Source organism: Thunnus albacares, chromosome 1 (genome assembly GCF_914725855.1).
Source record: "Thunnus albacares chromosome 1, fThuAlb1.1, whole genome shotgun sequence".
In the NCBI taxonomy this organism is placed as follows: domain Eukaryota; kingdom Metazoa; phylum Chordata; class Actinopteri; order Scombriformes; family Scombridae; genus Thunnus; species Thunnus albacares.
The window spans coordinates 27,966,199-27,977,248 of record NC_058106.1 but is presented as its reverse complement, the minus strand read 5'-3'; positions in this window follow the sequence as shown (position 1 = coordinate 27,977,248).

Genomic DNA, 11,050 nt, shown 5'->3' with positions numbered 1-11,050 from the left:
GAATCTATGAATATGTAAATGTATTGCATTTCAGAAGTTTAACTGCTGAACATAAGATGTCTCCTACTTCACTGTAAAGTCCATTCTCAGTGTTTGTGCTCTGGAGGCTTCAAGTTTTCACATCACACTTGTGCACTTTGAATATTGGACCAGTATTGGCTTCAAAACTAGTTGCGATGTCACAAATCATGCTCGTTGACCTGCCCCTTTTAAATTGGCTTTTCAGTGAGCTCAGAGAAACTTTCTACTTTCAGCAGATAAATGTGAAAACATCCTTCTAGTGTCAAACTCTGCACATACATCATTCTACACAGTGAAGCTCAAACGTCCAACTGTAGGAACAAGAAGAAAAACACATTTTTGAGTGGAGGGAGATTTTCAATGAGTAGCTGTTAGTGATTCGCTCCACTTCAATTACATACAACATTAAAATTCTGCTGACACATGAATGCATTAGTAACAATTATCCAGTAATATAATATAACACTGTGTCAGGAGTAATTCTGCAGAACATTTTGCTACAAGCATTTCTTTACTTCTTTGCTTAACTACTGTAATATTTTGAATGCAGGGCTTTTACTTGTAATAATAGGGTGTTTTTACTGTTATTTAAGTAAACAATCTTAATACTTGTTGCAAGACTGTGAAATTTGTGTTATATGAGGTCAAAGTTGCCAGTCTGATAATAGTGTGAGAGAAGTGAGATTTCTCAAAAAATTTTCAGCTATTCATATGATGGTTGAAGCTTTCTTTGCTGTCTATATTTTCAGCACAATATTTCACCAACTAAACAAAGACGCAGCCACACGCGACATTCATCTGTCACTGAAAAAATCTCAACCAGTTGCTATGTGAAGTCTCTGTGCTCTGACACAGACATATACATGAATTTTCAACCATTAGGAGAGAAAGCCCAGTGTTTCTGACTTGCTTCAAACAAATAAAACATAACTATTGAAGAGACACAAGTTTGGGTGATTTGCACAATCTGTGGAATGAGGAATATGAAAAGAAACAAGCCAGCAGAAAGCATTATGGTGCGACAAGCATAAAAATAATATCCTTCTGTCGGCTGTCACGGCAGATAAGGCATATTAACAGTAGTAGAGGTGCCAGTGTATACCTTATGCCATGGATTTGAAGTTGTTTCCACTGCTAGTTTTTATCAGGTAGATTGGGATTATGACATCAGACGGTGAATCTGGATGGACGTAAATGCAATTATTTGAGGTTAAAAAATAATCCATACTTTTTTATTAATCCTATGAACTTAATGTCTCGATATTTTCTTATTAACTTCCTGAAATCGGATTGAGTCAGATTTTTCATTTGCAATTAAATATTACAGATAGTGGTGAAAAGTAAGTGATAGTGGTACATTTGTACTGAAATTAAGTACAGTTTTGAGGTATCGAGTATTTAAACTTTATGTTACACTGTACTCCTACTTCACAATGTTTCAAAGGGAAATATTATACTTTTTATTCTACTCCATTATTCGACAGCTGTATGTGTTGTGCTGTGCAGATTAAGATTTTATGTTTCTTTGTATGTACAAACCACAATAGTCTTCTACATGTTACATTGAAGTACCCACTTGTATGAAAATATTTAAATCAGATCAGGCACAACATGCATCAGTAATAATAATCCAGTAATATAATTATTAGTATTGAGAACCTTTACTTTTGATACTTGAGTTCATTTTGCTGGTGATACCTTCATACATTTATATATCTACACTTTTGAACACAGGACTTTTATTTCAACAGATTATTTTCATATTGTGATATTGCTACTTATACTTGCTTCCTTTACTCCAGGGTCTTATGTATTAGCCTCTTGCAGCTGTTAAGTTCTCCCAGTCTTGAATTGAAGGATCACTATAGGCCTATAATATCATCTTAGGCTTCTTGACAGGTGTTCAGGTCACTACGTACAGAAAAGTGATCTCTCCATCATTTTTTGACATCAGTGATTATGGCAGACTACCTTAATGAACTTCACACCCGTCACCTTACTAATGTGAGGAGCAGCAAAGACATGGACGAGGAAAACCTAATTAAGGAAATCTGGGACCTCCCTAATATATGATAATAATAATATATGAATTTAGTAGATACTATACATGGAGAATAGAAAGGCTGTAACAAGTTATAGAATTAATGGGATGAAGGAATATGCAGTATGTTTGGTTTAAAGGTGCAAAATTGTGACTGAATTGCTTCTATTTTGATGTGCTATGCTTGTATTGACATATGCATTAATCAAATAAGACATTTAAATTCTTGCAGTTTAAAATTGAATGTACTGGCTTGAAAGTTGATGTAATTCTTATTAAATTCAAATTTCAGCTGACTGTCTGTCTGTTACATACAGTATCTCAGACAACATCCATTACATTTTGACTGAACTGGGGCATGTGATGCATCTAACGTGCATCTTGGCATTCTGACATTTTCAAATTACCGCCCCAAGGGAGACACTGTAAATACAAGTCAAAATAATTCTTTGAAATACAATAGGGCCTTCGCACCACTCGGTGCTCGGGGCCCTAATTAATAAGAGAAATCTTTGCTTACAGCTAGTTACATGCTTTCCAGCAGCGCTAAGCAAATGCCAAATAAATAACAAGTGTTTGACAACACTTCATAAGCACAGGAATACATCCGATAATTTAGTTTGTGGATTATCTAGAGTAACAAGGACGTTGTTTCAGAAGACAGATGTTACTGCAGATTTTTTTTAAATGTGATTTTCAATGCTGTGAGCACCATAAATTACATTTCAATTCACTTCCATTGTATTGGTGTGGAAACTCAGACATGGGTTTCTTAAAAGCTGTGTAAATAAAACCAAAAAATATTTGCATTCCTAGACTTTACTGTAGAGAAAAACATGTTTTTTGAGATCTAGATGAACCAACCCTTTACTGTCCAAAGCATTTGATACTGTAGACCATCGCCTGCTCTTGCAGAGGCTGTGTAACATTGGATTTGATATCAGTGCATGTAATTGGTTTAAGAACTACCTATCAGAGAGACGACAATCTGTTAAATTAGGAAGCTACCATTCTGAGTTTTTATCAGTAACAAAAGGTTCACATTTCACAAGGTTCAATTTTAGGTCGAGTTCTTTTCACTGTTTCTACCAACTACATTGTTTCATCTTTTACAAACTGTCATGCCCATCTGTACACAAGCGACACAGTGCTGTATTGTGTCACTGACTCCGTACATCCAGCAGTCAACGACTAACAGCATGCCTTTAATGTTCTGCAACGTGCTCTTAAAGACTTAAGACTTGTACTGAATGCGGATAAAACAATGTTCATGCTGTTTTCCAAGGCCAGAGCTATATACTATGATGACCTTCATATTTCTACTTCAAATGGACTTGTGCTTGAGAGTCACAGAATATAAATAACTCGACATCTGGATTGATGAAACCAAAAAAATCTCACTTTCAAATTTCATATAGATAATCTTGTGTGCTGACTCAGGCAAAAGGTTGGCTATTTCCACAGAAATAAAACAATCTTTCCCACATTCTGTAGAAAAAGAGTTGTTGAGGCAGTTTTCATGCAAGTTTTGAAATATGGTGGTGTGATTTACAGACACGCATCCTCCTCCACTCTTAAACCTCTGGATTCTGTCTGTCCTCTGAGATTTATTATTAGTAATGCTTATGGCACACATCATTGTATTTTATTTGATAGGGTTCGGTGGTCTTCTCTCCAAGAGAGACGTGATACTCAATGATATCTTTTTTTAATCTATAAAGCCCTTATTGGAAAACTACCGTATTACCTTTCAGAATTACTTTCTTACTCAGATGGGCTCTATCAGATGTGCTCTACTGCTTCATGTTCCTCGAGGTCTGAACTTGGAAAGACTGCTTTTAATTTTACTGCACCTGATTCCTGGAACAAATTGCAGCACCTCCTCAAAATCAATACACTCATACCTTGTGGACATTTTAGAAACTCGATCTCAAACCTCCCAACCTCTATTTGCAATGTTTTTAAAATAACTGATTTTTATTTTAATTATCTTAATCTATCTTTTCTAATTGGCACATTTTAATGGCTTCTTATCAGTTAATTGTGGTATTGCCTTTTCTCTGTTGGTTTATCTCCTCGCTGTTGTTTTCCTTTGTTTGTTTAATTTGACTCAAAATCATTGTAAATGATGGTCTCCTTTAATGATTCTCTTGAGTATAAATAAAGGTTGAATGAATGAATGTTGAATCAATGAATGCAAATATTACGATGAACAGCAGTGGTTCTTGTATATAAGTAGTAAGTGTGGGCGTCAAGTTCTGTATTTTAATAACTTGATTGTTCATATCAGGTGAGAGTCATGAATGTTTTTTATAAAACTGAATACATTTTTTTAAAAATATGATCTTTTTTCCCCCTTTTTGGACAGTTGATAGGGACACCCCTGAACTTAATTTTCATTAGTACTGCAGTCCAAAACAAAAGGAAACAGGTAAATATCTTATAGTGTCAGTGGGGTAACTGATCTGAAGACAGAGGCCAGGAGCTTATTCAAAGTCAATCTGGAGATTTTGTGAGAAAAAATGCATATATTTATATAGTTAACTCTGACTTGTGGTTGTAGCTGGGAACTAGAGACAAATATGGCAAAGCAACAGATCCATCCAGTCCAAAATGGAGCATTTAGCGTCTGTCTCTAAACATAGAGAGAATGCTTTCGACTTGTAGGTGAGCACAAAAGATTTAATATAATGACCAGCGTTTAAACTCTCTACACAGTTATATGTCTCATGACCTGTAGGTGGATTACTGAAGACACACAGTCCATGGTGCCTGCCTTCTATCTACAATAATTAAAGATACTTTCTCTTTATAGGCCTTCACATAAACAACATGTGATATGGTGTTTGCCAGCACTGCTGTTTGTCATTTCTTGTACTTGTTAATGTTGTTGCTTTTGATGTTGATTCCGGTTTACTTGGAAATCATCCGAATCTGGGTCATCTGCAACAAAGGTAGACTATACACACACACACATTGTATATACACAGTACTGTCCGAGGCTGACGTCATTATGCAAGAGAAATGAAACTTCTAGCCACTAAGGGGCGTTGTAGTTCACACTTTTCCCCTCTTTACATCCTTGGAAGAAGTGATTGAGCTGCTCCATTATTTGTATGCCAGAACTTGGTGTTTGTTTAGTCAGGGAGGCAATTAAAGCCAATTTCAACAAGTTTAATTAGATTGATTTGAATAATTGTTTTGAAAGGCATTGTAGATCCCGTCATCACAGTAAATCCAGGATTAGCAGCATTCATATGATTTGCATACTTCAACTCGCATCTAATTTAGTAGACCTCAGGAAGAATTGATCAGATTTAAGTCTACACGCATACTTTTAATTCATTTTGTTTTTATGTTGCAGGTATTATAATCAGAACACATCAACATCTGAGTGAAACTAATTCACCATGTAAAACTGTAACACACTGTATTCATGTTAAGTGTGTGGGGGTCCAGAAAGGTCATTTTAGAGCGGAGAGGGAGCACTGTTGCACAGCTACATGCATAATAATGTGAAGGTCAACAAGATACTCATCCTGCCTGGTAAAAAATGTAGCACTTTAAAGGCCCAGCGATCCATTATTAGTCACATGTATACAACAGTGATCAAACCAAGTGTAAATCTACTCAAGGCTAACAGAACGAGAGGTGAAGGAGAAACAGAGAGCGAAAGGGATAAATATAGGAGGGCGGTGCTGCAGATTAATTGCTGACAAAAAGGACGCATGACCTAGACAAATGAGGAAGTGCAAGGTCTGGTGAGTTGGGGAGGAGGCTGCTCAATGCAATTGCAGGTCTGTAGGCCAATGCCAGTCCCCCCCCCCCCCATCCCCACCCCCAACCACCAACCCTCAACCCCCCCCACAGACCCCCCACCCCCCCCTTCCTCCTTCAGACACATGATTCTGCACACTGCTTCGTGAAGAGAGACTACAAGCTCTCCTCCCCCAGTGCTGCTGATAGGATGATAATGGAGCATTCCTTGGAGCTGTTTCTCATTCATGCTAGCTGTGACAAGGGAGGAACATGCTTTTTTTTCCATTGGGGGCAGCTAACTCTTCCAGCCAGGCGCTCATGGGCATGTAACCTGAGATTTGCACACAATGCCCTCCTCTTACTTGAATCCTCTTCTTTCTTTTTTTTTATTTTGCGGTGGATATGAGATGGATACTTACCTGTCTCTCTGAGCTGTTGTTCATTTGTTTCAGCTGTGCAGGATGGCATGGTGCAAAAAGTTTCTGGATGTATATGGAGCTATAAACAAAATGCATGATTATTGCATATTTTCATTCAGGTTCGGACTGCTTATCCGCATGAAATGGCTCAAAAAAAGTGCAAAACATAACTATAACAATGGCTCACAATATCTATGAGGACATGGAGATGTCAATGTTTACACTTTGTCCATGAAATTGACTTTGACTCAAGCCTTAAGACACAGAGTAACTGCAAGAATGTCTGGATTTGTCCAGCACTGTGTAATCACAAAGGAATGTCCTGAGACATTTCTGCTTTTCCTCTACAAGACCCCTCTTTTCCCACGGCTCGTCCAGGTCTTGAGAATCTGTTTCCTCTCGCTCTCTCTCCCTCCCTCTGTGTCCCTTCCTCCCTCTCGCTCCCTCTCTCTCTCTCTCTCTCTCTCTGTTTGTGGAGACACATGAATACCACAAAGGGTGGTTTATAGGAGAACTACAATACAAGCTCAGTGTCTTCAAGAGCACAAAGAGCAAGAGTCTATGCCTTCTGAGAAACCTCTAGGAAGGAACATTCAGGCAAAGGTTTTGAGTTATTTCCGGCGTAAATCAAACGGAAGATTCATGGAAACAAACACACAACACAGTAGAGTTGAATGAACTTACTAAGCACATATTGTAAGTTTTTTTTTTTCCCGGGGGGACTTTCCTATGTTGTATTGCTTTGAAAAGCCTTCTCACCAAGAGATGAGATTTGTTTTATGTTGAGAAATTGTGTAGAACAACAAACCGCAGGCTAAATGTGGCCAAAGATCTTTGTTGTATGGAGTTCACTTATATGCTGATAACGGTGATGATCTCATAGCAACCTGGGGATGGACAGAAAATGTATTAGAATTTGCATTTTTGTCCGTTTGATGATGACTTTAGGCTGCATTTAAACTTTGTATGAGTCTGGTTCAAATAAGAACTGGAGACATACATGTGAACACATCAGTAACAATCATGAAAAAGCAAGGCCACATGTGTTAACACTTTGGGTCACATGTTTGAGGGGCACCATCTAAAATGCTTGTGAGCTATTTGTGGACATTCTTCTCTCACCATAGGTTTGCTCTGTTGCACTCCAGCAAATATAAACCCTATCAGTGTAAATATGTCATTTAAATCCACATGTGTTAGAGAGAAAAATGAAAAATCATGTAACTGATACATGAAGAGAAGGAGCCCCTTTTTCCAAGAGTGACTTTTAGAAGCAATGTTTTACCCCACACAAAGCCTTTTTCCAAAGATCCAAAGAACATTTGTCGGTCTTAATGTTCCCCAGATACAAAGTGACATCTGCCTCCCTCCCTGAATGCCTGCTGCTCTTTGTTCAGAAGAGCAGTGAGGGGAGAGCACATTGAAGGCAAAGATGATGTCACCATTGTGATCATTACTGTGCTGTGTGGTGCCCTATTTTTGACCAGGCGTCACTGAGGGCAGGCCAGAATGTCTGCCTGCACACTGCCAGGAGGAACAGTGGCCTGCCAGTATTAATTAACACAGGGCCTGTTTTCATCCGTCCTAAAACCGTCTTAAGACCACCCCCACAGGCCCACCTAAGTCTATGTTCAGATGCTCTTCAACTAATATATCACATGAGCAGTCTAAGGTATGAGAATGGCAAAGTTTGTACAGATCTTTGACCCCATGGTCCTGCTTCTTTAGTTTTGTTTTAGTTTTATTTAATGGACCAATCATTGTAATGACTGATTTATTCTGTGTTTCTAGTACATCCTGTACATTCCTTAGTTTATTCTAGGTGAAATATTGACACCAGGCTTGCTACAAAAATCTAATTAAAAGACAAAACAAGATGTTTATTTACCATTACTAACTTCAAAACCATAATGCTTTATATATTGTTATTCAGTAGCTAATCAGTCTGATCCAGCTGTATTAAAACTACAGTTCCACGTGAACAAATGTTATGAATAATTTATTTTGCCAATCAAATAAATTAATTGAGACAATTCATCACTAAATTAATATAAATACACACAGGTACACTGGCAGAAATATGTTCATTTCCTATTTGAAATAAAAAATAATTTGTGTCAGGGAATAAGTTCAGTTTAAATTCCACTAATCGTAATCCTTTAGGCTAAATGACTGTATAGAGAGTTGTATCATTGTTAATTACATCATTATTGCGCACCAAACCGGCATTTTATTTCTGAGAGTCATTGTATTTTAAGGCACCGGTTACCAGCAATTCATAGTGAAAGTTTCAAGCATGCAGGTGTGACAGGCTGATTGACGTACAGTACATTACCACTTTCTGACTCACTTTCTGACTGATCTTGATCACTGTAGGCACCTGTCGACAACATATTGGATATTAGTCTTGTGTTTTTCCCTACATTCAAATGGATTTAAAGTATTCACCAAGTGTTACCAGCTAGGTCCTTGAAGATACACTCACTGACTTTGTTATTGTGACCAACAACACTCATAAATTCTCAAAATTCCTCCCAGCTCAGCTGTTGTTGTTTTGGGTTTCAAGATATCAACAGTGAGCTGAAGGAGACTTGGGGATTTGAGTTTGCTATTGGGCACTATAAGGAAGGATATCTTTGAACACAAAGTTTTAGTTTCTTGATGAAGCACTCTAAAACACTCAGCAATCAGGCTTGGGGGCAAATGTCAGATCATGATGCAGATAAACCAAGCTGTTATTACTCTGAGGAATGAGATGTTGTCTTGCAGAGAAATTGCCAAAATAAATTTTAAATGTATTCAAAATGTGGGAAGAGCTCAAAAAGGTTTGTTTGACTTGCCGTATGTTAAAAACATAAATGAAGACTTAATGTTATAGGTTACTGCAGATAAATGAGTGAAACTGACCAAAATTGAAGCCATTTCTAATTAAATGTTAGTTATTCTTAACAAAACGAAAGCCATGAATATTTCTCATTTCACTTATAGCTTCTTGTTACTCATATTTTCTAATTGTGCTTTAAAATATCATAAACATTATTTAAGATTTAAGCAAAAAACTGTCAGAAAGCTTTCACTGCGCATCTTGTGAGAGAGGTTGTTCATACAGTTTCATTAATCTCTGACCCATTTTGGTGGAAACCTCACACCTTTTTTCTCATCTATACTACTGTAGAATTAATAAAAATACATGTCCTCTTATGTTAACCTACAAAAACTCTGATTCCTCCAAACACTCGGCGCACGTTGGCCCCAACATTGTCTTATTTTATTCATTTGCTGATTGAAGAGAGTACATAAGCTGGCCACCATTATGTATGTGGACACCATGGCTGCAGGGGGGTCTTTTTTCATACATTTTATAATCACTCTAAGGGTTTATGTGCAGTTCAAACACAGCTCTGTGAATATGAAAGCTTGTTCAATAGATGGATTTTTGATGCCCTTGACGCACTCTATCAGAAATAGCTCATATGTTATGCATGGACATTTTTCCCGCATTTAAATGAGACTTTAAGGTCTATAATTAGAACATAGGTAACATTTTGATACAACGTATTAGCATCAATTTTTACTTTGATTTGTTTTTGTTTTGTTTGTTTTTGTGCTTTCTGCTTTTATATCTATGAAAAGGTAACAAATAGCAATAGGAAACAACATGGAGGAAAATACAAAGCCTCATTCGCCACACAAATATATGCGTTCAAAGGTTGTTTTTTTTATGGTATCCACATTAATATACACACTGGTGCATTGTGTTGAGTAAGATACACTTCATATGACCATGTGGCTGTTGAAAGCACTCATGATTCAGACAGCTCCTATAATTATTTTAACATGAAACAAATATCAAATCAGACCAGTAATGACTTCATTGTTGCTGAATATCATCTTGTAGCAACAGTGTGGACATACAGGGATGATAATCTACGTATATATGAGCACATTATTATAACATGTTGGAAATATTTGAACAGGATAATTAAAAGGGAATGAAACACATGCACGCAGCTGTTATACTTTCCTGGTACCAAACTCAACCTTTCAGATGCACAATTTAATTATCCTTTTCTGATGTTGTCAAAACACTAATCCTTACATACACACACACACACACACACACACACACACACACACACACAATTATTATAGTACAATATAACATGTCCTCAAAAATATGAGATGTTCAACATGACTCTTGCAACTCAGTTTCCAGGGTGAGCGCATTGCTACACTTTTTTTTTTTTTGCCAAAATACCTTCAATAAAAGTGCCAAATTCTCACACACATGAGTTTGCTGTGTCCTAAAAAAAAAAGTTGGTGTTCACACTAAATGCCGATCCGGTAACAGAAGGCATAGCTAATTCGAGATTTGTTACGAGTTCCAGTTTCAATGTAGTGCAGTGTAAACAATGGTATTCCTTTTCCGTGCTTTGATCCAAATTTTCAGGGAACTCTCTGCCAGATCAAACTTGTCAAAGTCACTGCTGTGAAAGAACCAGAAAGCATTTTTGCCAGCAGAAAGTTGAACACTGTTAAATCTCTGATGACTGATTTTGCCAACAAAGATGTCTGTCAGTATGAGCTGAGAGCCTTCCGCGGATTAACACTGAGTGGAGTCCCATGAAAGGTAGTTTACCTTTGCATTACAAATCACTAGTGGGTGACTTAATAGAAGTAGGTCTGGGTCTCTGTGGAATTATAATAATGTTTCTTATTTTCCAGGTAACGACCATGCATTATTCAAGTAATGTGTGTGTATTTATGTATAAAAGAGCGTGTAAAGTTTGGGGAACGGAAATTAAAAACA